The sequence below is a fragment of the Periplaneta americana genome, chromosome 2, assembly GCF_040183065.1.
Source record: "Periplaneta americana isolate PAMFEO1 chromosome 2, P.americana_PAMFEO1_priV1, whole genome shotgun sequence".
NCBI lineage: Eukaryota > Metazoa > Arthropoda > Insecta > Blattodea > Blattidae > Periplaneta > Periplaneta americana.
In genome coordinates this window covers 100,369,460-100,397,014 of record NC_091118.1, presented here as the reverse complement: position 1 = coordinate 100,397,014, position 27,555 = coordinate 100,369,460, and the positions used below count along the sequence as shown (strand labels likewise).

The 27,555-nt window shown below is 35.9% G+C and overlaps 1 protein-coding gene across 2 annotated transcripts in view; it reads right to left on the bottom strand.

Moving 5' to 3' along the window:
* RhoBTB (Rho-related BTB domain containing) overlaps positions 1 to 27,555 on the bottom strand; it is a 596,656-nt gene that overhangs the window by 546,667 nt on the left and 22,434 nt on the right. For both annotated transcript variants that reach the window (XM_069818201.1, XM_069818203.1), the window contains exon 2: positions 24,091 to 24,159. The gene's annotated coding sequence lies outside the window, so the exon portion shown is untranslated. The remainder of the gene's footprint in view (positions 1 to 24,090; positions 24,160 to 27,555) is intronic.

The window sequence follows — 27,555 nt, the reverse complement described above, 5'->3', positions numbered from 1 at the left end:
CTAGTATCCTGTTGAAGAGATGAACTTCCCAGGGGCTTTCGCAACAGGACCTCCATTTCCACTGACCTTGTGTGTGCAATTTATATGCTGACGTACCAGTTATAGTGAGTATGTGTATGAGGGATCATGTAACACGGCAATGCCAATAATAACAGCACCAGCGGTGACATAACCGACGACAAATGTAATCACTTCCATACCAGTATGCATGTCAAATATAGGCATAAAGTTTGTCATTCAAATTCTGTAACATACTGTACCAAGAACATTTTGAAGGGTAAACAACAACCACAAAATCTTCGACTGTAGTGTAATATTATCATGCTTACTAGTAGATCACAGGCCCAAAGTTGTTGGAAGGTAATTTAATCTTTACAGATAACAAGGATATAACTTACTTATCGAGTAAATATTAAAGCATAGTACCAGAATAAAAGGTTTGAAAGTAAATCCCGAAAAGACAAAGTATATGATTATGTCTCGTGACCAGAATATTGTACGAAATGGAAATATAAAAATCAGAAATTTACCCTTTGAAGAAGTGGAAAAATTCAAATACCTGGGAGCAACGTAACAAATATAAATGATACTCGGGAGGAAATTAAACACAGAATAAATATGGGAAATGCCTTTTATTATTCGGTTGAGAAGCTTTTACCATTCAGTCTGTTGTCAAAAAATCTGAAAGTTAGAATTTATAAAACAGTTATATTACCGGTTGTTCTGTATGGTTGTGAAACTTGGACTCTCACTTTGAGAGACGAACATAGGTTAAGGGTGTTTGAGAATAAGGTGCTTAGGAAAATATTTGGGGCTAAGAGGGATGAAGTTACAGGAGAATGGAGAAAGTTATATAACATAGAACTGCACGCATTGTATTCTTCACCTGACATAATTAGGAACATTAAATCCAGACGTTTGAGATGGGTAGGGCATGTAGCACGTATGAGTGAATCCAGAAATGCATATAGAGTGTTAGTTGGGAAGCCGGAGGGAAAAAGACCTTTGGGGATGCCGAGACGTAGATGGGAAGATTTGAGGGAGGTGGGATATGATGATAGAGACTGGATTAATCTTGCTCAGGATAGGGACCAATGGCGGGCTTATATGAGGGCAGCAATGAACTTCCGGGTTCCTTAAAAGCCAGTAAGTAAGTAAGTAAGTACCAGAATAAAACACACAGCAAAATTAAGGAAAACAGACGATGGACCTAAAATCTAATTTATATAGAATTTAATGACTGAAAAATGTTAAAATGTTCTGTTTTATTTAACGACGCTCGCAACTGCGGAGGTTATATCAGCGTCGCCGGATGTGCCGGAATTTTGTCCCGCAGGAGTTCTTTTACATGCCAGTAAATCTGCTGACATGAGCCTGTCGCATTTAAGCACACTTAAATGTCATCGATCTGGCCCGGGATCGAACCCGCAACCACGGGCACAGAAGGCCAGCGCTATACCAACTCGCCAACCAGGTCGACTGGAATATATAGATAAAGATGTCGAAAAAGGTTTATAAAAACCGATGAAAAGTTAGGCATCGACCTAATAATCTATAAGAAAATGATTATAGATTGTGATAAACGATGACGACGATGATGATAAATAATAGAAATACCTAGGCCTACATATTCTTAGTATTACTTCCCTCGAGAAGCATACAAAGGTAGGTTCCCATGTCTTAAGTACTACTCTAGTTACTATTCCATGGGAATTATGAATACTATCTTACGTGCCTTTCACACACTAACAATTATTCTCATAACACAGCCAGCAGATATCAGAAAGGTCTCAGTTGATCATAACTGGACATATAAACAGCCCTACCATTAAAAATGTGTTTGCTATGATGAAAGCCTGGTCACAATATAAAGAAGGATCAGTAGGGACAATTAGTACATTTCGTGGGAACGAATTCTGAGTATGAATGTCACGAAATAGAATCTAATATCTGGACTCTTCACCAGATGGTTATCCATCTACATAATGGATCTGACAGGGATGTCATAATTTATTTTATTTCGAATAAATTTTATTCAGCTTCCTCCAAGTGAAGGCTGCCTAGAAGACAAAGCTTACCATAAAATTACTGAAAACATTACTCATCTTTTAACAATTTGGAAGATACGAGGCAAAGAAATGGCAACATAACCATAATAATAATAATAATAATAATAATAATAATAATAATAATAACTTCCATATGTAAACATCATGAAAATATTCACTAATTGACGCTAATGTTCAAGTCACTGGTAGATGTGTATGTTGGTAAGGTAATATTGAACCATTAGCTACATAGATCATGGCATTTGTTTCGGTGAAGTTATGACGTCAACAATGGATATAATAACATTTTATTGACTAGCTTGCTTACTTACTTACAAATGGCTTTTAAGGAACCCGCAGGTTCATTGCCACCCTCACATAAGCCCGTCATCGGTTCCTATCCTGTGCAAGATTAATCCAGTCTCTAACATCATATCCAACCTCCCTCAAATCCATTTTAATATTATCCTCCCATCTATGTCTCGGCCTCCCCAAAGGTCTTATTGTAAGGTTTCGTAACAAGCTGTTTTTTACGGTGATGGGTTGTTAGCCCTTCGCCCAACCCCAAGCTGGAGGATCAGCCCTTACCGGCTGTCCACGACTGCTTATTCAATATATTCGCAACTACCCTCCATATCTGGAAACCGTCTCCTCTATCCGTAACCTGAGGATGCGCCATGCCGTGGTGCTAGGGACCCACAATACATAATAGCTAATGACATTATATTAGTGATGGATATTTACTTCATGCCAGTAATGTTATACTTTGGCCTACATGATTAAGCTTATTCGTATTATTGACAGTAGGTAATATTTTGTATATTGATATTGATTTTGGTTTTCAAATTGGGATTAACATACACATTAAAATATCGGACTAGCTCAGTTGGTAGAGCAGCTGGCTACGGACTGGAAGGTCCGGGGTTCGATCCCAGGTGGTGACGGGATTTTTCTCGTTGCCAAACTTTCAGAACGGCCCCGAGATTCACTCAGCTCCTATAAAATTGAGTACCGGGTCTTTCCCGGGGGTAAAAGGCGGTCGGAGCGTGGTGCTGACCACACCACCTCATTCTAGTTCCGAGGTCATGGAAAGCATGGGGCTCTACCTCCATGGCCCCCAAGTGCCTTCATGGCATGTGACGGGGATACCTTTACCTTTTTTTATCGGTTGAATAGAATGTCTCTAAATAAGTGAAAGAAAACATAACCTAGGCTACATAATAATATCCGATTACGTTGGTGTACAGCTAGCTCTTGGATCTAGCTATGAAAGAGTGATTGAAAAGATACAAAAATTGATATAAGCAATGACCCTTGCCCATGAAATAACATGCCGTAGTTTGAACTCCGTAAGTGCATTATTTCCTGGGTTCGAGGCTTGTATAGAGATAAGTAATTAGTATGCGTATGGAGTTAAAAATATCAAAATTTACTTACATAACGATTCTTGCTCATACAATTCACAAACCCTCGTCTGTCAAATATTCAGTAGACGCAAATCTTGAAAGTGCCGTCCTCTTTGTGAAAATGTTCAAACATATGAAAAAAATATACATATAGTTTAAGGAACGCGTGTTATTGTTCGATGATATCATAAGCAACTCAAGTTAACAGGTCAATGTTTTCAATTCGATGTTTAGCGTGCGCTTGTTGCCGTTTTCACTCTGTTCTTCCCCTCCAAAGTGACGCAGACCAGGCTTTCAGATCTGCGCGAGCTCTAATAAAAGCAGCATATAGAACTATAGAGCCTACTTGTCTTGAAATTATTATAGCTCCTATCACTTTCATCCTGTAGTCCTAGTTAGCCGACTAGTGGCCGACATTAAATTCCAAGTTCGTGAGTTCAAACTCGGCTGAACGAGATGGAATTTGTATAACGATAAGAATCTTGAGGATAGTTTCTTTTGGAAGAGATTTAAAGTCTGCAGCATCACATTCGTAGGTTTGTGGGATTTGAAAGACCTCTGTTCCTGAATAAGAGGACAAACAAAATTTACCGGTCAAAATTTAACCTTGTCAGTCATCACTCTCGCCTATCGTAGTTAGTAAATGATTTCCGTCTTCCAGTTCTCCCGCAAGACAAATCATATCAACAAGCTACAAGAGGTTGGAAATACGAGTTATTATATCAGGAGAAACTAAATAAAAATATAACCTTTTTTTAATAGTATGCATCAAAGTTTTTAACCTTATTAGTAATATTCTACGTATATAAACATGTGTATTTCACTCAGCACTCGGTCAAACAATTTATTGAATTCACCTCCGGCCAAGGATAACTTCAACCTATTACCTCAGTTTCGTGTTGGATCTGGTAGTTATTTGTAGACATTCTATGGCAGTACTATTTGTCAACGGCCGTCTGTCGGCCTCTCCCTCCAGGTATGATATCTGCTCAATGCGTTGAGTCTATTATCGGGTTGGCGGCCATTATCTGAACGTGACAAATGACCGTTTTGTCTTGGAGACCGCATATTATAAACGTTCGCCGTCGATCTCGCGTCTTGCCGATCAATTTATCATCTGTGTCTCCCTTCCTCTCCTTGAAGGAAGACATTATTTCCTTTAATTAAACTAGTATAACTAGAGAATAAACCTAAAATCAAACTTATGATGTTCACGAAATTTCTCCATACTCACACACGTAGGCTATATCACACGCGATCGCGTGAGAGCTTCATTTATTCTATTGATACACTTCGTCTACCCACATGAGCAAATTTTAATTCAATTTGATGATTTTTCCAAAATTGTAGCGGCCAAATCCAACTGCGGAGATCAATCGAGTGGATAAGTCAGAGGATAAGCTAGTCCAAATACGCAATTTTTGTGATTTTATTTATTTTTCGGCAGTTATTTAACGGCACTGTATTAAGTACAAGGTTATTTAGCGTCGATTGTAGGTTGATATGGTTTCATTAAGTTCAGTTAAATGGCTTTTCTATATTTTCATATCTCACAAAAACTCTGAAGAGAAAAAAAATATGTCAACAATTAAATTATGATCAGACATCTCACAGAGGTCAATGACTTTAACTTTAGGATAGGTTTGTTCCATGAATGACAATTTTTCAGTACTATTTTAAGAATTGTAAAATACAATTGGGCCAATTTTACGAATAATAAATTATAGGTTAACAACTGCCAAAACTCCGCTGTAGGAGGTTACTAAACCTTACCGCTGTGCTGGAGGTGGAGTCTTCCTCCATTAATCTGAACCATTGTCGCACTGATTGACAAGTCATCTCATGCAAACCAAGATTTCAGGTATAACTCCCTGTAAAGTTGATTTGAATAATTTCGAGGGAAAAATTGTTCCGGAGCCGGGTATCGAACCCGGGACCTTTGGTTTAACGTACCAACGCTCTACCACTGAGCTACTCGGGAACTCTAACCGACACCGATCCAATTTTTCCCTCTATATCCACAGACCTCAAAGTGGGCTGACAACCGTCAAGCAACCAACTTCGAGTGCACACTAACTCCGTGTGACTTAAATTGTGGTTTTCTGTTAACGAACAGTGACGTGTATTATGCAAACCAAGATTTCAGGTATAACTCCCTGTAAAGTTGATTTGAATAATTTCGAAGTTGGTTGCTTGACGGTTGTCAGCCCACTTTGAGGTCTGTGGATATAGAGGGAAAAATTGGATCGGTGTCGGTTTGAGTTCCCGAATAGCTCAGTGGTAGAGCGTTGGTACGTTAAACCAAAGGTCCCGGGTTCGATACCCGGCTCCGGAACAATTTTTCCCTCGAAATTATTCAAGTCATCTCATGTATCTAAACTACAAAACGTCTTTGGATGCATCACTGCTATCAGTTAAACTTCTAACGAAATTATTCTGTCAGTTTCACTGTCTAATACATTAACAATACAAAAATATTGTTCTTAGTTATTTTTAACGTGATCAACACATTTCTTCCACTTGTCTTTTCCATATTCTGCGAAAAGGCGGCGACAGAATCGTTCCTTTACGTTAAGTGGGCCAATTGAAAAGACTGGAGACAACTGATTAGACATTTTAGTCTGGTCCTAAGTAAATGAAACCAATCAAAACAATAAAAGCGTATTGTTAAAGCACTGTTGGATTTTGAAGATAAATAATTTCTATGTACGCGCGCTCGCTATGTGACGGACAGTGACCGACAGAGAGCAGTCAGACATAAACGTATAACAAGTGATGATATCTTGTAGACTCATTCTATTAACATGAGGTTCTTTCAGCATAAAGTATAATGTATTTAGACGATTTCATACACTGCAACTACCCATTTATCTTTCCAAGAAAAAAAGTTATCGTTGATTGATTTTCTACTTCAAAAACATATTTTCCTACACTAAAATAGTATAAAACAAACCTCAATTAAGAAGTCTTACATTTGGTATACTGCGGCGACTCAAACATCTTAGAAATCTGCAAACAATACTCTTCATCATGCTTTTTTCCTTATTAGACGTACTGAAGCACTAAAATTTCCCTTTATTCAGTACACATACATTGTCATCAAAAGAGGTAATTTTTACAAAACAATAGTTTATAAATGGCGAAAAATATATATAATTTTGTACGTACTGAGAAGTGAAGAATCCAAAAGTGGGGAAATAAGTACATGGTGCCATTAAAAAAAAACAGACTTATTGGCACACTCTTTATAAATGAAAAGCATAGTATTTTAAAACATGTTCAAAATATTCCTTCTTTGATACCCTACAACTTTCGCATAAATAGTTTCTTCATAAAATTAGAAATAAGAAAGTTACAAGCATTGTTCCATACTTTTTACTCATCCTGTATATTTTTTTCAATATATTAAATTTGTGCAGATGTGTTTATACAATACACAGTTGTCTGCCTCCATTTCTTAAATATACTTTTTTGTGCCATGTTTTGTGTATTTTAGTGTATAATTTCAGTGAAATAAATAGGTGTGAAGCCTTGGTCATGTGTCTAAAATGGCTAGTTTTACTAAAATAAGAGCCTAATTTATTAAATTTTGAGCTTATTTAGGCACCTAAAACTGCAATTTTTGTGCCTAAAAATTCGATGTGTTATTACTACATTAACACTATTAATAATAATAGTATATAGGTAAAATCTGGTACTGTAAAGCAACAATTCTGCATACAATATAGAAGAGTAAGTGCTTCTGTAAAGACCGGTCTCAAGTAGGGTTGCCAACCGTCTGGAATTTTTCCGGATTGTCAGGAAATAAGTCCTCTATGCAGGAAAAAAAAATTCTTTTCAGGACGCTTAATGTCCGGAATTTTGTTCATTGCAATATTATATTCTGAAATTTCATATTGATATTTCATTATTAGACATCCGTCGTAGTTTGCAATGGCTTGGCAGTAAATCAGCATTGAACAACTTGAGTGATTCTGATGTGCATCTCTTTAAGAACGAAACAATGAATGTGTATCAGAGGGCCATTGACTATTTGCAAAAAATGTTTGATTACGACTCTTCACTTCTTAAGGAAATTACTTTTCTAAGCCTTAATTATATTTTCACATTCAGTGTCCTTACTGAAATTATAAATATATTGCATGTTAATATAGAACTGGACTTTGAAAATGGTGATGCACTGTACCAAGAGTATTGTCTATTGAATGAGATGATGCCGATAGTGAAAGATTTACCAACTCCTCAAGAACGCTGACACACTTTCTGAAGACATGTAGTGTACAGACTTATGGCATTTTTTTTTAATGAAGGGCTACACCGCTACAACCAAATAATAACACGAAGGTAATTCTAATTGTTTAATTGAGCGTCAAAATATAAGTGTATTTACATTGAAATTCACTATAAATTTATGTGTTTTTTTTTTTTACTTTATTAATGTGTCCTGAATTTCCATCCCCTAGAGTTGGCAACCCTAGACTCAAGTAGTAAGGTTCCATCAGCTTAATGACTGTAGTGAGGAGCGTCTGGCTCAAGGAAGCTAGGCGGTAAGGGGTGGAGTGGTACCCATCTGTATAGGACAGCATGCACAGAATTGTCCGTATGCTGGCATATGTTCACTCACTGATCACCAACATATTTTGTTAGATAGAGGTTGGAGTGGGACCGGCCTGCATAGAAACTCTCCTTATACTGTCATATGATTTTCTGTTCTACATGAAAAAAATTGGCAGATAAGCACAATTTGAATGAATCGTCATAATGAGGTTTTTCACGTTTTCGCCGCATATATTAGAATTCATTAGGCTGCATCTCCTATGCGTTATTCTGGATGATATAGTAATACATGTACAAAATTAACAAAACAAGTCCCACAATGTGGTGCATATATCTGCCACGTCAACACCCAGGCATACTGTACCACCGTTTACTTTACCTGGGATCTCCCTGTCTAAACCCACAGGCAGTAGTGACCAAAGCAAGCCTCTATAGAGAATGAGTTTCCAGCCATGGAACAAGATGTTATCCTGGTGTAGAGACTAGCTCAGCTCGGATCAGTTTTCAAGATTGTTAGGTAGAGGTTGGAGTGGGATTGACCTTTATAGGAACTCTCTTCATACTGTCATTTGATTTTCTGTTCTATGTGGAAAAAATTGACATAATCACAATTCAAATAAATCGTCATAATGGGGTTTTTCGCGTATAAACCTCGCTGCTTATTAAAATTAATTAGACTGCATTTTCTATACGTTATTTTGGATGATATTACTTTTAGATCTTAAACATTTACACAATCCATCCAATAATGAAATTAGGAGAAATCAGTGTACATAGAAACAAGCAGAAGTAGAGATAGCATGCCATACATAACTTTCTTCGGTATCAGTGTTCCTAAAAATTGTAATAGAATTACGAGATAGAAAAAAAAACAAGAGAAAACAAAAGAATTAAAATTCGTAATTACAGATCCGCTACTTTGTCGAAGCTCTTCAGTCATTCGCAGAACAGAGTAAGCAAACAGATTTATATTTCTCCCTTCCACGTCTCGAATGAGCGAATATCTTGATAACCTCACGACTTGTCTCTCACTAGGAGAAGTATACCAAAATTTTAAATCACTTTTCCATGATTCACTATGGGAGGTGAATTTACACGAAGAAGAAGAAGAAGAAGAAGAAGAAGAAGAAGAAGAAGATGATGATGATGATGATGATGATGATGATGATGATGACGACGACGACGATTAATGAAATGGTAGAATTCTGGCAGAAGAAACAGAAATAATCCGCGAAAATCTCCCCCAAATACAGTCTCTGTACACCAAAAACTTCATTTGGACTTCCTAATCTTCAGTTCGGGTCTCACATGCAAAGACATTTCGCTAACAGTGCATATATTGTAATTCAAATATGAATATCGTCATTTACAGTTTCTAAAATATGATACGCAAAATACAATTTCACAGTTTTCGAAATCCTTTGCTGCTTGTAACACCAGAACATAACAATACGTTTCCTCTATCAGTAGATATTTGCAGCATAGCAATCGTATCATTTGAAACTTAAATGCTGCAGTTTTCCAGATTATATTTCAAGTAGGCTGCATTTATTTCTCCTAGTATTTTCGAAGTAAACATTATTTACAACCTTCCTATCTACAAAGTTAAACCCCTATTTTTTTTTTTACGCACAATGCGGAGTAGCCTACATCTGACAACATTTGTGACAAGGTAGAGGATTCATTCAAATGTTTGTATTTATTTTTCCTGCCTTTCTCACTTAACCCATTTATGCCCAGGTGGGTCGTTTTCGACCCATTGATTAAAATTATTTTCCACGTGAATTAGTCTAGACCAGCGGTTCCCAAAGTGTGATTCTCAGCGGCTCCGTCCGCGGAAGTTATGAAGATGACAAAAATTGCTAATTCCATCTAGTCTCTAGCGGGAAAATGGAAACTACTTCCATCAAGCGAAAAATACTTTCTGAGAAAGTAGTTTGCGTTCTTCTTGCTACATGGAAGCATTAATAATAGATCTACTCGTCACTGGAACATCTCGATCTTTCTTGCTTGCCAAGTACTCAATGATTCTCGAAATTTATTTTATTTTTGTTATATACTGGGCAGGCAGCGTTTGTTATTCGTGGTACGTGGAATCTACAATCTATTGACTGTTACGTTACCTAAAAATATATATATATATATATATACATATATATATATATATATATGCCTACTGTATACCTGCTTGTTAATTTGATAGCAGATGTGTTAGTTAACCTTTAATTGAACCGGAACTGTGGCTTAAGACGGGCTCCCTAAGACCTAAGAGTCATTAGCCATCAACCAGTGCTCAGTCAAAGGGGGATAACAACAGCTATAACCTTACTTCAAAGAAGATAGTGCGAATTCCTGGGAATTGAGTTCGGAATATGTTGAACATGATTCTGTCTCAGAGTCTACGATGCCTAGTGTAGAGGTATTGAAAGTAACATACGAAAATATTGTGATTTATATTTGGACGTGGGATTCACTGAGTTTGCTGATGAACGTCCACAGTGTGTGTTATGTAACAAAGTTTTTCCCAATAGTTCTATGTTCCCTGCTAAGCTAAGACGGCATTTCTCAATTCAAAAATTCACAAATAAAACTCCAGACTACTTCGAAAGAAAAAGTGACGAACTCCATGCAGTTCAGACAAAATTTTACAAACAACGAGAAAGCACTGAAAACGTCGTGGTTAGTCATGACCAGGCTCTTGCTGGTAAACCTCACCCTTGCTGAAACTCTTATGAAACCACTATTAGTGAAGGTAATGAAGTGCATGGTGGACGAGAAAACTGAAAACTTGATTTCCAGTGTGCTCTTATCAAATAACACTATGCATAATCGAATCCATAATATATGAAAAGACGTAAAAAATATCACGATTTCCCGTATCAGGTAAACGAAATTTTCGATACAACTTAACAAATCCACGGGCGTTGCCGGATTAGCTATGTTAATGATGTTTGTGCGGTATGAATTTTCAGGTTCTTTCATGAAATATTTTGTTCTGCAGCCATTGCCATCCTCTACAAGCAGTACTGAATTTTTTCTTTCTTCATTGAAAACTCGATACCGTGGGACAATTGCATTGACGTGTGCACATATGGCGTAAAAGGCCCTGTTGCTGGCGTTGTTACAAGGATCAAGAAAGTTTTAAAAACTGCACAAGTAGTCACTGTGTACTACACCAACACGCCCTCGCAACGAAAAAATGCCAGCGTTATTAAAGCTGGTACTAGACAACTCCGTCAAAATTATCAACTTTGTTAAGGCACGACCTTCGCAGTGTAGGCTACTTAAAATCCTGTGTGAAGATATGGGTAGTATACACAAGTCATTGTTAGTAATATTACACACAGAAGTGCGATGGTTGACGCGCGGTAAAGCGCTGTCCCGATTATTAATACATGAACTTCGAACGTAAGTTTCTTCACTTTTGAATTACCAGAACAGTTTGCTAGCAGATTATTTGAATGATCAGGAATGGTTGTACAAATTATGTTACTTGGCAGAAATTTTTCAAAAATGAATTCAGCACATAGGCCCTACATACAAGGTAAATGGAAGACTATATTCGATGCTGATGACGAAATTGTCGCACTGAAGAAAAAGATAGCGTTCTACATAGAAAGCGTCGACAGTAAGGATCTTACGTTTCTCATTTACTTCAAACTTTAGAGAAGGAAATAATATAACAATGAATGTCTCATTCATAGCAATAATGAAAGAACACCTTGACAATTTGCTTCAAAATATCAATTCATACTTTCCAAGGGACACTCAGGAATCGATTCTAAAGAAATATGAGTGGATTCTAGATCCATTTCCAGTAATGCCAAAACCAGCAGTCCTCACTGCTTCAGATATGAGGTCCTTATAGACATGGTTTCGAACAGCCACTGTCAGGCATAATTTAAAAGCAAACCATTTACCAAATTTTGGGCTAAGTTAGGGGAGGATCTTTTGATATTAAGTTCAAAAGCTAAATTTCTCTCACTGCCTTTTGGTACTGTGTACATCAGTGAAACAATCTTTTCGAGGTACATGGCTACAAAAACAAAATATCGAACTTGTTGGACACAGAAGACGATATACGGCTTCAACTGACTTCTATGACACTGGACACTGACAAACTCTGTCGCAAGAAACAGGCACATTCTTCACATTAACTGAATGGGTTTTATGAAAGGGTCTAAGTCTTGAATACTAAATTGTTGGCAATTTAAGAAAAACTGCTTATAGGCCGAACATTTCATATGAAGGCTGAAATAAAAATGTTTTCATAAATTCTACTTCGAAACGAATTAGACCAGCCAGATATTAATATTTCGCTGACTATATTTTTTTTGAGAAAAAAGTTTGAAATCTGAAAACATAGGCCCTTTCAAAAGCAAATATTTAATGACCAAGTTTTTTTAAATATACTTTATTTTTTCAAAGGAAAACACACATATGTACTATTTTTGTGCAAATTAAATTTATTTTATTCTCTCAAGGTGTCAATTTAAACGTTAATTCCGTACATCTGTACATCTATACTGCGATGGAAATGAGGCCAGTCTTAAGACCGGTTCCAGGCAATTATTTCTTCATACCATTCCTTGTTTTCGTCATCTATATACCTCACTGTCTTCTTTATGTCTCCTATCTTCTCTTCTTGCATTTGAAATGCCCACGCATTCCGGATGGGCAACGTTACGGTCGGCATGATTACTTCATATAAAATGCATTTTGCAATGCACAGCTAAGGGGAAGGTAGTAGGGAGAGGATATAAAAGGTCTCGCCAGCAGGGATTACCGACGACAGGAATGCGAACGAAATAATTCGATAAGGAAGAGTCACGAGATAACTTGAATGATATTCAAGAGTACAGTCGGAAGAGAAACGACATCGATAGAATCAGTCTTGCATTGAGATAATTACGTTACGGTTTTAGTTTCACTTTCACTGCATGTGAATACGTGTCTTGTTCCAAGTGCGTTTATTTTATTATGTAGTGATGGAGCGTTCCCCTCGCAGAGTATCATTATCTTATTCGTAAACATAATGTTGCGCGTTTAATTCGCATCTGATTGTTCTCTGGTTACGCTCTTTATTTCCACAGAAGATGTCCCCATCTGTTTATATTCTTGGAAGAGGCAGTACTTCCATCGGGCGCACCTGTCGCTCCCTCGGCGTGTCTACATACACACTTCAAAACAGACAGTAACGCCACCACTGCTTTTCGATAATCGTTCCTTCCGCGAGCTATACCAAGACTACTTAACGTTGAATGAACAAGTGATGGCTAAGGGTAGGGAGATAATGCCTTACCTCTCCGCCCTGCTTGTGTATTAAGGAGCTGATTCGCGAATCACGAAATGCCGACCACTGCTTTACAGTTTCGTGAACCAAGTAAAAATGCTTGTTGAAATCCCCCAATAAACAGTGAAGCAGTGATTGTACCTTTTCATCACCAAAACATGAAACTTGTAAGAATTTGATCTCTGCCCAGAATTATTACCTTTCCTTGGTCGTCTTTCTTTAATCTTTGAAACCTCGATTAGACCTTTCAGAAACATATCCTGCTCATTTTTTGAGTGAAAACTGTGCAAGTAGTCTAAGATCCTACCCTGGGATGACACGTCGATAGTTTAGAAGCAGTCGAGCTTACATCTGTAACACACAACTTAATTTTTCAGATATTTTAGTTCAAAGTTCACTCAGATTCTTGTAAAAATAAATAATTACTCTTCACCAAATATTAATGTTGAAATTATTATTAAAAATTTACATAAAATGAAGATTCTAACCTGTAAGATTCTCCAGTTCGTTTCGTAGGCACAACGATTCCCTTGTAGTTCTCATATTCCATACCCAGCAGCCTTGCGCGATTGATTTTTTCACCTTCATAGACACAAATGCTTGTTACACCTTTCTTTCTCTTTTTACTAATCTCAATATTCATTGTGAATTAATATTCCGCACAGTATATAACAAACTCTAACCTGCAATATGGAATGCCAATTCACTTACCCAACAATGACAAAACAGCAATTTAAGAGAGAAAAAAATCTAAAATTTAACATTTCAGTGTTGCAAATGCTGAAAACTTATATTTAGTTATGAAACGATCTAAGTTATTGACTTAGTTCCTATCAAAATCAAACGACAAATCCTAGGTTATAGTTCTCTTCATATCTAAATCTATGTAGCTACACCCGAAGAGCAGTTTTCCATTGAAAACTAATTTTCACAAAATTAGCGACTTAAGCCCTTTCATAAATAATCCATACAACTTCGGGTGTACATGTAACATTGTAACATTTTTTAAATATCTTAACTACTTGTTAATATAATTTTGTAGATTTAAATAAAATATATCCAGTACTTTTTTACTATTGTTTCCTTTATTAATATATATATATATATATATATATATATATATATATATATATATATATATATTCATACTTCCGTTTATGTATCGTGTGAAATATGCTTCATAGAACGCAGGCAGATAAAACTAAAAAGTAAACATTTCTTGGGGCTACACGAGAAACTTTTGCTTCAAAAAGGGCTCTGTGGCTGAAAAAGTTTGGGAACCGCTGGTCTAGACAACACTACGTGTCTACTTTTCTTAGATGCACAAAGGTACAATGCACTTGTGGAACACGCGGGAAACCAACAGACCACGTCATTATTGCGCCGGAACTTGCCGAATAAATATGACGCAACTACCGTCTGCCTTGGAGAAGAAAAAGTGAGTTAAAAAACTCTGTTCAAACCGTGAATTTTATTAACAATCAGTGTTTCCTGCCAAGAAGATTCAGGAGAATATGTATCTTATATGTTTTTGTCAATATTTACGCTATTTGTTGTACAGTAGGGCTTATAATTTAGTATGGGTCGATGACGACCCACTAAGCACTTATTCGAGGATTACCTTTCACATAGCTTTTCATTATGAAATCATTTTGTTTTCTTATTATTTTTCTTTGAGTGATGTTTTTACGAACAACTACCTCAATAGAAGTTTGTGTAAGGATTAGGAGTGCTTTTGGGGATGATAATTCTGATAGCATTTCTCAGAATATCTCAGGCTTATTACCGCTTTCGTTTACAACATTGTTTTATTTGTGTAATGTTATATCTCACCGCTTGGGATGCACTCTGGATAGTCTTTGACGAACTAAGTAGTTCATAATTCTCGGCACTAGAGGCACCTATGAGAGCCAGGTGTGAATAACAATCAGAATGACCCCGTTTTGTCTTTTTATTATCTTCATGAGAGTTCTCTACTGGCCCCATCTGAAAACTGATCCTTCATAACAGCTTCTATAATCATAAGTATTCCCTCTTTTCAGACTCACTGGTCTGACAGTAATCTAAATTCTAGAATAGTTGGAGAGATCTGATTCTTCCGAAATCCCAAAATACGGGGCAGATATATTCATTGGTCTGCCTGAGGATAACGGATGCTGATTCTGGAGATGAAGACTGCAAGGACTCCGACCGAGCTCAACTACAAGCCGCAGCAGAATTAGTGACAGAGCTACCAGACATTGTTCAGCCTTATAATGAGGAAGGAGGCACCGATATTAGAAAAGATTCAGATATTATCAGCAGTGCAATTGAGAATTCTCCACCACCGACACGTAGAATAAAGCAAGAAAGAAATAAAGGTGAGCATCATGTCTAACCAACATGGAGTAGCCCCTTTACAAGAAGAGGAAATCAAAGTTCGTCTGCCTTACGTTTTCCGTAAATATAATTGCAATATGACTGGAGTACATACTTCTGACCTACGTGGAAAAAACGACACATACCATTACTTTCGTGGTTATTAGATGTGTGCATGAACAATGCTTGGCTTCTCAGTCAGTCGATCATATGAAAAGTCTTTGGATGCACTCGCCTTCGGCCACGAAATAATGCAAGCCTAAAATTTGATACTTCTCCAAAGAGTGGAAGACGAGTTCGTCCCTTCAATACCATCAAAGAACACCGGAGGAAGGATCATTGTGGGCACTATAGCCCAACAACAAAGATGGCGATACAAGATTTGTGGCAATGTAAAAGCATGTCAGAGATGCACCATATCATGAGTAGAACTAAGGACTTATGTCACGTATTTTTAGTAGGTTATTTTACGATGCTGTACCAACATCTCAGGTTATTCAGTGTCTGAATGAGATGAAGGTGATAATGCCGGTGAAAAGTGTCCGGGGTCCAGCACCGATAGTTACCCAGCATTTGCTCATATTGGGTTGAGGGAAAAACCCGGAAAAAAACCTCAACCAGGTAACTTTGCCCGACCGGGATTCGAACCCGGGCCACCTGGTTTCGCGGCCAGACGTGCTAACAACAGGTGTGGACCTTATGTCATGTACCATAATTTATTGTGTGTTTCAAATTATTTATTTCTTCCAGTACAATGTTTCCTTTCAGATGTGTGAATGTAAAATGTGAATATAGCTCTCAGGGAAATTATTCAATAAGTATTTTTAAAAAATCGTTGCGTTTTTAATATGGTAATGATTTGTTTATACATTACTTTTAAATTTAACAAGTTGCATACTACGCAAAAGCATAAATAGAACAAGAAATCATCAAAACATTATAATGAACAAATTCTTGAGGAAGTGCCTAGTGGGTCGTTATCGACCCACCCCATAAATTTTTACCGAAGTAACTAAATCAGTATTTTCATAGTTCCTCATGTTTACAACGTCCCTCTGACGCACTTAATATGATATGTGAAACAAAAATTAAAAAAAAATAATCTGGGCATAAATGGGTAATCATTTCTCCATTATCATCATATCATCTCACAAATCTTAATCACCTCTGCAAGTTATAAAATACGTTAAATAAAGAAATACTTTCTCATGAAAACTGTCAACTTTAAGGCATTTTCTCAGGATTAATAGCATACCGTACAGTCACAATTCGAACTGCAAGGAGTCTTCAAAGAGGCACACACATTCACAATGGCTACATTTTAATAGAAAGTTTTGCGTTTAAAAGCCAATGTCGACAATTCATAAACCTAAAAACCGTAATTAGACAATGAAATCTTTTAGAAGGAATGTTACTATACTTACTTACAAATGGCTTTTAAGGAACCCGAAGGTTCATTGCCACCCTCACATAAGCCCGCCAGCAGTCCCTATCCTGTGCAAGATTAATCCAATCTCTATCATCATACCCCACCTCCCTCAAATCCATTTTAATATTATCCTCCCATCTACGTCTCGGCCTCCCTAAAGGTCTTTTTCCCTCCGGTCTCCAAACTAACACTCTATATGCATTTCTGGATTCGCCCATATGTGCTACATGCCCTGCCCATCTCAAACGTCTGGATTTAATGTTCCTAATTATGTCAGGTGAAGAATACAATGCGTGCAGTTCTGTGTTGTGTAACTTTCTTCATTCTACTATACACAATAATAAACAGCGACTATCTCTATAGCACGTCATTAACGCTTACGGGATTCAGAAAGGTTAGCGTTTTTATAGCACTAAAAGAGCGTAATAGTCAATTCTACAATCTAGTTGTTTCCACTCAAAAGAAAAGTATCCCGAATACTAATTTCGAAGTTCAAACGAGACCCAGAACATATTTTTTGTAAGTTATTAAAAATATCCACACCTGGAATTAGGCCGTAAAATGGTGTTTTTCCATCTACAAATTTAATACATATAGATATAAATTCGATTCTTGTCAAAGAAGTGAATTTACCTCCCATTCACAGGCTTGGACTGTGACCCCTGTCATATTTGTGTCATGTCGCCAATCTTCAACAGAAGTGAGAATGAAATAGTAGTGGTGGTGATTATTTATTAGGGCCCGGATTTCAGTGACTTTGCATCTTTTTTTATGATATAAGGGCGATGCTATGTTGAAAATAAACGTGATTCATAACGTCATGAATGAAATTAAAGCATTTTTATATATATATATTTTTTTGCATTCTTTGCTATTTTTCTAGAACAGGGCATTTTCTAAAGTTTTTATGCAATTTTAAGGTTATTTTTAAGTAAAAATTAAGATATTTGTCATTTTAGTTAGTTCTAATGCATTATTATGAAAATATTCGTTGAAAATCAATTTCCAGAATCTTCAATATTTTGTTCGAACTTAGACTAGTCCAACTGCAAGGGTTCATTCTTATTGTCAATACTAGAGACAAAACTTTCTCCTTACAGTGCGAGAATATCGCTACTGCTACATATTGTTTCAAAGTCTTACAGTCACTTACCATTCTGCATCTGTGATTCAGTTTTTCACATATTATGTCTCAGACAAGTGTTAAATCATCCCGAAAGTAAAAACAAGTACTTCTCTGAAATTAAAACAGTTTGTTTTGGAGTGTGGTGACACTGTATTTTCAAGTGACGGTAATATTCTGTACTGTAAAATTTGTGATGTAAAAGTGGCAGCAGAAAAGAGATTCACCATTGACCAACGTGTAAACAGAGAAAAACATAGGCGAGGTCTTGAAGCACAGGGACAAAAAAAATGCAACAGAGTGAGCAATAATTAAGTATGAAGATCAAAATAAAGGTAATTTTTAATTATTTTTTATCTAATTTTTCATTGATTTTAAAATCATAAGTCACCTTTTTAGGTAATTAAAATCCGGCCTATTGATTATAATACAAATTTGATTACAACTAAAATATTGATTATGATGATTATATTGAGTAACAGCCTATATCAAATCAAATGAATGTTGACATGGAGGAAAATGTAGATAATTAAATATAAGTTTAATGGAATAATTAAGAAACATCTGAATAACATTAACACTAAAACTGAACAAAAGGTACAACATAATATTACGGTAAAACATGGACTTTAAGAAAAACTGATGAGCAGAGACTGGAAATATCACAAATGCAATTTTCTCGACATTTAGTCGAAATAATACCCCAGATCATATACAGTATACCCAGATTGCTCTGCTTATAGGCTTTGATGGTAACAACTTTCGTCAGGTTTACTATGCTGTCATCTAGTTGTTACATAAGAAGTCACGTCATAACTCCCATTTGAATTACATTAGCGACTGTACTGTCATCTCGTGTTTGTTTACGGCAGACGGGTGGCAATCCTGGTGGTTGTTTTCTTCAAAGTGCAAACCGATTTTAACATAGGAATGAGCAATCTATATGTGATCTGGGATAATACTAAGAGATAGACAGAGAAGTGGCTCAATTACAGATAAGTTAAATGCGGAGTAGTAGGCCTACACTGTTTCAAAGATAAGGGACTACCAGATCAGATGGAAACAACATGTAAACAGGACGATTCCAAATTACCTACCAGAATTTACAGCCCCCCCTCCCACGATAAAAGGGATTTGAGGAGAGACATACCAAATGGAACAATCATTTCTGAATGTAACGGGCTAACGGGCACTAGTTTCTTGAGTAGGAAGAATAAGAAGAAATTATAAAACCTTGATGATGATAATCATGATCATGATAACTAGTTTTTTATATTTGTGTGAAGTAAATTTCACTGAATTACTCAAATCTTCTACTATTTCTGAATCACCCTCCACGTTTCTACAAATAATTCTGCAATATTCTTACCGTTTTCAAACTTGCTAGTAAAGATCAATAGCCTATTTTGATTTTTTCGAACAAGACTTGCCACTTAATGGCAATAGGCTATAACGTCTTCATTCTCAAGTAGATATTTCATATAAACAACTGCAACGATCAACTCCAATACTGTTATAAAAACTGAAATTTCATGAGCCCATTAATTTTCATTTCATGCTTTTCTTTGTCCATGACATTCGAAGCTTCTTTTACAAAATAGTGTTAAGTTAAAAAAAAGAATTCAATCATTATTAACCAACTGACGCGAAAAATATAACTCGAAACTAAAATATTCATTCCATTACAACACATAATTTCTACTTTATATAGGCCTAATGGTCCATATTTCTCCTAATTAACATGAAAGTTGACTTCATATTAAAATTCTGTCCTCTCAAAATTTCAGATTGCATGTAGAGCAATGAACTAGATCAGCGTTCCGCAACCTTTTTCTACTCACGGCACACCCTAGACAGGCCTAGACTCAACATGGCACATCAAAATGTTAATCCTCTCAAAAATATATCATGTGACTCTCCTAATATAATTATGTAATGTAATCAAATTTACTATCATTATTATTATTATTATTATTATTATTATTATTATTATTATTATAAAACAAAAATCGACTCTTGCATTTATTACCAATTTATGAGCTTTAATTCACTGTATAAAACACATATTTCTGTTACTAATATTAAAGTAAATAACTCTACTCATACTTTCAAAGTGATAGGCCTACTTGGACCTGCTTAGCTGCACACAGGTGGCTGATCCGCGGTAGAATCGATGACAGTGCAAGCCTAATTTCTTCATTGATGGATTTGAGTCTCTCTGTCTTTAATGTTTTAATTTCAGTTAAAGTCGAGAAGCCCAGTTCACACATAAATTATGTAGTTGAAAATGCCAATAACATATTAACTGTCATCTCAGAGATAGCCGGGTATTCACTCCTTATTGACAACCAAAATGTTTCCAAAGGCATTTCGAGAAGTTCTAATTTCAATGTTCTTCTGTAGGAGAAGTGTAGTGTGCTCTGATCCCATTTCCTGACACAAAACAGAAGAAAGCAGCATATTTAGGGACCGTGGTTTGATGAAGTTCACGACTTTTACTACTTCGTCCATCACAATGTTCAGAGGAGGTGGCAAAACAGTGGCTTCACGGTGAATGAGACAATGGTCACCCGTATGTTAGGATATAGGCCTACTTCACGTACTTTAGCCATGAATTCTTTCACTCGGCCTGTCATAGAAGCGGCTCCATCTCTAAAACACTAATGCAATCCTCCCATGTTAATTCATTACGGACCACATATTCATAGTAACATTTCTTCACCGGTTGCTCACTCGGGCAGTTTGCATTAAAAAAATTGCAATTACATCCCCTTCAATGTACCGAATGTAGGAAAGAAGTAGTGCATGACCACTAATATCAGTGGACTCGTCGAACTGAAGTGAGAACTTATGACTGCTATTTATTTCCTCCTTCATAATGTCTTGGATGTCATTGGCCATGTCACTAACTGGGCGGTTAATTGTGTCAGCAGAGAAAGGAATTTAATTTTAATTAATTTTATTAATTTCTTATAATAATAGGTAAAAGTTCGCGTCACACCTTTCACCTTGTGGAGGCATACTTGTTGCGGAACATTGAACTAGATCAAATATAAATTCAATATCAACAAAAAGAGGCATAGATTTTTTTTCCCACAAGTATTCTGAACCCACATAAACACCAGGAGTATTGTCTCGCGATAAAAGATGGTCATTCTAGCACTAAAGTAAAGAAGAAGGGAGATTATCTCTGCCTTTAACCTTAAAACTGCAGGATGGTCAAACTATTCATTAGTATTATGGCTGACACAAACTTTGGCCTTTGACATATAAAATATTTACTGCATGTTTATATCTACATATTTTAAGTAAATGAGGGGACAGTTAAAGCAAATACCTACGTTTAACAACACATTCCATTTAAGTTCAGTGGCGTGCATTCTTACAAGCCGAAATGAAATTTACTAACACTGTTTTTCGATGTCTTATACCATAAAAACCTTGCATCTCTCGTAAATAACGAAAAAAACAGAGCATATAACAAAATTAGATTTATATGATGAATATAGCAACAATGTTTAAATATTTAAATTACAAGTCGTGATGACAAACTGAAAAACTCATAGCAACTAAGGAAAGATAAATAATGACAATGTTGCAGCATGAACGAGAACAGAAGGAAGAGTTTCACAATTTTCAACAATGTTTCAACAAAACTAACAAAGTTATAATCGCCACGCCAGCCGGAGTAACGACTGGCAGATCAAAGGAAAGCTTAACAACAATAACAGACCTGTCAATTGCATACTGTTCTAAAGCGATGTTGTCGCGTCTTTTTCAAACTGCAGGGCATACAAACGAGAAACTCGACTACTTTATAACTAATATTATGTAATAGTAATAAAATAATAATAATAATAATAATAATAATAATAACAATAATACTTTTATGCTATCTAACTACATTAATTAAATAAATATGTAAAATACAGTTATTAATTACCTGACAACCTAGCTCTCATCTGAACTGCTTCCTTCATTGTCACCTACGCTTATAATGACGAGTCTCTGTCGTTTTCAGAATCGCGAACAATATATTGGCGTTCTATTTCTCTTGTCCTGTTAACACACTTTGTCCACAATTCCGAATTTATAAGTTCAACATATTTTCGTATAGTTCTGCATACACTGTCACTACGTGATGGAGTCACATTTCGTTTTCGAACTTCATGTTTTAAGCGCGGCCAAATAATTTCAATAGTATTTAAATTACTGTGATATAGGGGCAACCGCAAAACCTCATGGTCGAAATCTCTTGCAATTTTGTCAATGACAAACAATCTAGTGATATTAGCTTCTTTTATAAGTTCAAGCAATACAGATATAGTGGGGAGTGGATTGGGTACTTCTAGATTGTGTTGCACCATGAAGCTAATAATATCATCCTTTCTTATGGATCTATTTGGTAGCCTAAACTGTAACCTGAAATGATAAGCAGCGTTATCTGTTAGAATTATACATGGAGGGCTTGTTGGAAGATTTCTCATTAATTTGTTTGTAAACCAGTTCTCGAGAATTTCAGAATTCATTTCATCATGTGAATCTGCTTTGGAGTCACCTATATTTCTAGCTGAAAGGAACAAACAATTTGGAACCCAGCCGTCACTACTACCTGCGTGCAAAATCATAATTCGTTTCCCGCGAGATACAGGGGCATTGAAGGCACATGAGCAACTCCCATCATCCCAGCCTTTTTTGGGGACATCATGTGTGTCATACAATGTCTCGTCCAAAAATATAATTTTATGGCCTGCCGATCTTTCAGAACGAAGTGTGTTCAAATATTTGTACATCCACATTACTATTCTCGATGACTCAATTATCACGCGTCTTTTGTTAAGAATTCGGAACCTGAATCCTAACTTTTTCAATAATGCTCTCAGTATTGTTTCTTTGTAGGAGAATTCACACTTGTTTTGAAGTTCTATTAATATTTCACTAACTGTTGGTGACAGTCCATTTTTTATAAAATCATACACCTTCGACGAATCAGATCACAGGTGAAGTTATCAGCTTTCTCAAATTTCTGTTTTTTATTTTTACATTTTTTGGATGTTTCAGGACCTCTACAACTCTGCTTACGCTTGCCTACAAAATCCAACAGCTTTTGCGGTCTCTGTAGCCTAATTGGTTCCTGGCCCAATTTATTACTTTTGACGTAGGCACATTACAAATTATTTTCTGAGACTGTTTATTCAATGTACCCATACATTTGCTACCTGTAATTGTCTTACTTCTACTAGTTGAAGGAACATACGCATTTACATTACTTTCAACTTCATCATCGCCTTCCCACGGCCTCCACATCTTAAATATTAACACCAACTTATAAAGTCCACTTGAAATGCTTTACTAAACGAACATTTGTTAATAAAAATGTACACGTCAAAATTCAATCCTGGATTGCCATTGGCGGCAACAGTTTTTTGTAGGATATGATTGGAGCGGTGAGACTAAAAGAACCACAATCACAAGCGACAAACAATGACTTATAAATATCAAAGCCTCGCCGGTCGTTACTCTGGCTGGTGCAGCGACAATACAAATCTTACAAGAAAATATTTTCACAGAATGCATTCCCAGTAAAGTAGAAGGCGTGAAACCTAAAGGTATGGCCTGCGGACCTTTAAATAAAATAATAAAACAATAGGTACTCAGCAATTACTTGTTAAGTTATTATTCATCCCAAGTAACTCTTTTCAAAATAATCACTCACTATTCCGTGGAAAATCAAACCTGGTAGGGCAAATAAATTAACCAATCAGAAAAGCATTATCACTTCATAACATAGCAAAAGTGATCTACTTAGGAATGTGTCACAAGGAATTTGAAGTATATACAGTACAGTACCAGTATATATATCATAGTCTTGTTACCTGAAATAGTACCAACAGCTGAAGCTGATCCCACTATCCAGTGCCATCACTGTCTTCTACCTTCGCCACCTGCAAAGACAAACAGTATAGCTGCTGAAACTTCTGTGTAGTGAGACTAGAGGACTTCGTAAGTTAGGTTTCATCTGATCAGAATAGTAGTAGGCCCTATACTTGGAGTCAGACTTGCAATGCCAAAATTGTTAACGGACTTGAATATAAAGGACATGTATTCACAATACAAGTAAACACTTCATTTTAATATGCAGAATAAAACATTCTTCATTTTTGGATACACTCTTTTAACACTATAATCAATGATGAACTATATTATTATTATTATTATTATTATTATTATTCAAATAATCTAACAATCCATCAGTAATAAAATGTTATTAAAAGCTCTATTAACGTAAAATGATGTCACATATATTTAATAATATTTAATAGAATATAATCTAAATTTAACAGAAGAAATACTGAAATCAGAAGTAAACACTGAAATACTGAAATAATTGTCTTTAGAGACAATTAATATTAGGTACCCTACACAAAACTGGCTTCATTTATACACCGACGGATCCTTGATCTCCAGAGAACAAGGTGCCGGTGCAGGTGTTACGTGCTGTCTCTTCTCACTTTATAGATCACTTGGATATGGAACAACAAGTTTTGATGGTGAAATCATTGCAATAAGTGAATGTCTCAGGAATCTTCTATGCCACATCAGTAAATTTAGGAATGCAGTTATATTGTCAGACTCCAAAGCAGCTATTCTATCAATCGTCTCTAAACACACACCTTCATCTCAAACAGCAGAAATAACTAAAATGCTCTCTCAATTAATATCACTCAATAAAAGAATTGTATTCCAATGGATACCATCCCATTGTGGAATCCTGGGAAACGAGAATGCGGATGCTTTAGCAAAGAAGGGCAGCACTGCTACTTACAGACCTGTTACTAAATCTACATATTACTCTGTGAAGAGATTTATTAAATCTACATACTTAGACTTAAACAAACAAAATTTGGTAACACAATCCCAAGGGAAAAAATGGAACTCTCTGCATCAAAATCCACAGTTAATTCCCGATTTACCACGAAAATCGTCTGTAGCTGCATTTAGATTGGCAACAGGCCATGATTGTTTGGCTAAACACCTGCATAGAATTGGAATATATCAGTCCCCTAACTGCCCATTGTGCAACTCAAACCAAGAAATGGATTCGGAACACCTCAAAATCTGTGCTTCATTGGCTGGTCATGATAATATATTTGAAAAATATTGGAGTGCAAGAGGTCAAATGACTTTATTGTCAAACGCCTGGCATTAGAAAACAACAACAACATATTTAATGTAAAAAGGATACTATTTATAAAATGACTCTGCATATCCAGACTCTTTTAGAACTGTCGCACAAATGAACACGGAAGTAATTTTAATCGAATTTAATAGTTTAAAAAATATTCTTTAAACACAGCTGACTAACTTAAATCGAAAGTGAATTTATTACTGAAAAATTGCATATATACACTGTACTCATAGCCTGATCACAAAGGAACGTAACTCACTTTCGGACAAAACGAGAACTGTTATTTATAATCATGTATAAATTATACGTTGCTATGGTGATACATGCAAAAATGTACTATGTACGATCTATCAATATTTATTCTCCAGACTATGTTTAGGCGTACATCACCACGAAATAACGTATATGTTTATTTATTTATGTTTCATCCACTGTATTTATTTTTATTTTTACAAATGTATAACAAAGCATCAAACTCAATAAACTACATATAAATGAATTTATTCCGGCTTCTAGATGCCCTATTAAAATTGTAACACAATATTAATTTAACAGTATGCAATACCAAAGCAACCAACATTGCCAATAGACAAAGTACAAAGTACAAGCAACATACTGTTTTTGTATAAGCCATAGAAAATTATATTTGACAACCTATTTCAGGTAAGCATAGGGTATGACTGGACCACTGAGGAAGTGGAAGGGATGAAGTGGTAAAGGAGGGTGAGCAACAGAAGAAAAAAAAGGAGAAAGAGTGGCAAGAAGAGTAGGAGAGGAAGAAGGGGAAGAAAAGTAGAATGAAAAGGAGCAGAAGGAGAGAAAAAAGACGATAAGAAGTATAGACAGGGATGAGAAGGGAGAGAATAGAGAGATGGAGGAGGGGAACAATATGATTTCAAGGTTGGAAGGGTTAAGCAGTTCAAAAACGTCAGAGAGAATGTAAACATCAACATACAATTAGATACACAAAATCTTCTTCTCAACAACTTTCAATATTAATCAGATTTTGAGAAATTATAAGATGACAAAGAAATGATGAAATAATGCAGACAGAGGAAACAAAACAACTATTTTTTTTTAAACTAATTGACACTGTGTATACCAAAATCTCCCAAAATACAAAGTTAACTTCTGCATCCACAGATGATCCTGTGAGATATGAGGTGGAAAAGTGACTATGTAGGAAGTTACGTCACATTACTGAAGTTATACCATCAGTCCACTATTGTTTCAATCCGCCATTATAGTGATTGTGATGACTGTGAATAATATCTGTAGTGTGACTGTATGTGAGCAAAGGACTATAATTATAAACAAAGTCCTTATTTCTCAACCAACTAAATATTGAAAATAGCAAAAAAATTAAACAATTCAATTTTGAGGAGGTAATCCTCTACCATAAATATAGCCAAAAATTTCCAATTTTGAAAGAAGGTAGAGTATTTTGAGATGTTGTTTCTACTATGTAAAGGTATCACAGTTTTATATGAATACCGTTTCTCACTTAAAACATCAATAAAAGAAATGGCTAAAGCTTCAAATATATACATCAAAGAGAAATAAATGTACCTAGGTTCGGTAGTGCACATTTTGCAAATTGTGCAACAATAATGTTATCATGAAGATTGAGAAATTAATACACAATAATAAAATAATAGTTCACAGCTCTATTGAAAAATTTATTCAAATGAAACTTAATATTTTCTGATAATTTAAGAGATGGAATTTTAATTTTCAATGAATTTCAACGAGACTAGTTAAAGGCGCAAATAGCCAGAGTAACTGACGCATCCTTTTTAAATCCCACTAACTAACTAACTAACTAACTAACTAACTAACATGACTAGCCTACCATTTGTAGCATAGCAGATGTCAAGCCTGTTGCCAATCTCTATACAGATACTTCTCCACTTATCAATAGTGACATTTTGAATCAGAAAGCAGATTCTGCGCTTCAAATCATCGAGATCAGTCACTGGAGTGCTATACACTTGACTCTTTACGCATCTCCATAACAAAAATTCAAGGGTGTTAGATCTGGTGACCATGGTGGTGAAGCTATGGTCTCGGATCCTCTGCCAATCCACTGTCTCAGAAAGTTGTCATTAAATTATCGTGCATCTGGCATGATAAGTAAGGAGGACTGCAGTCT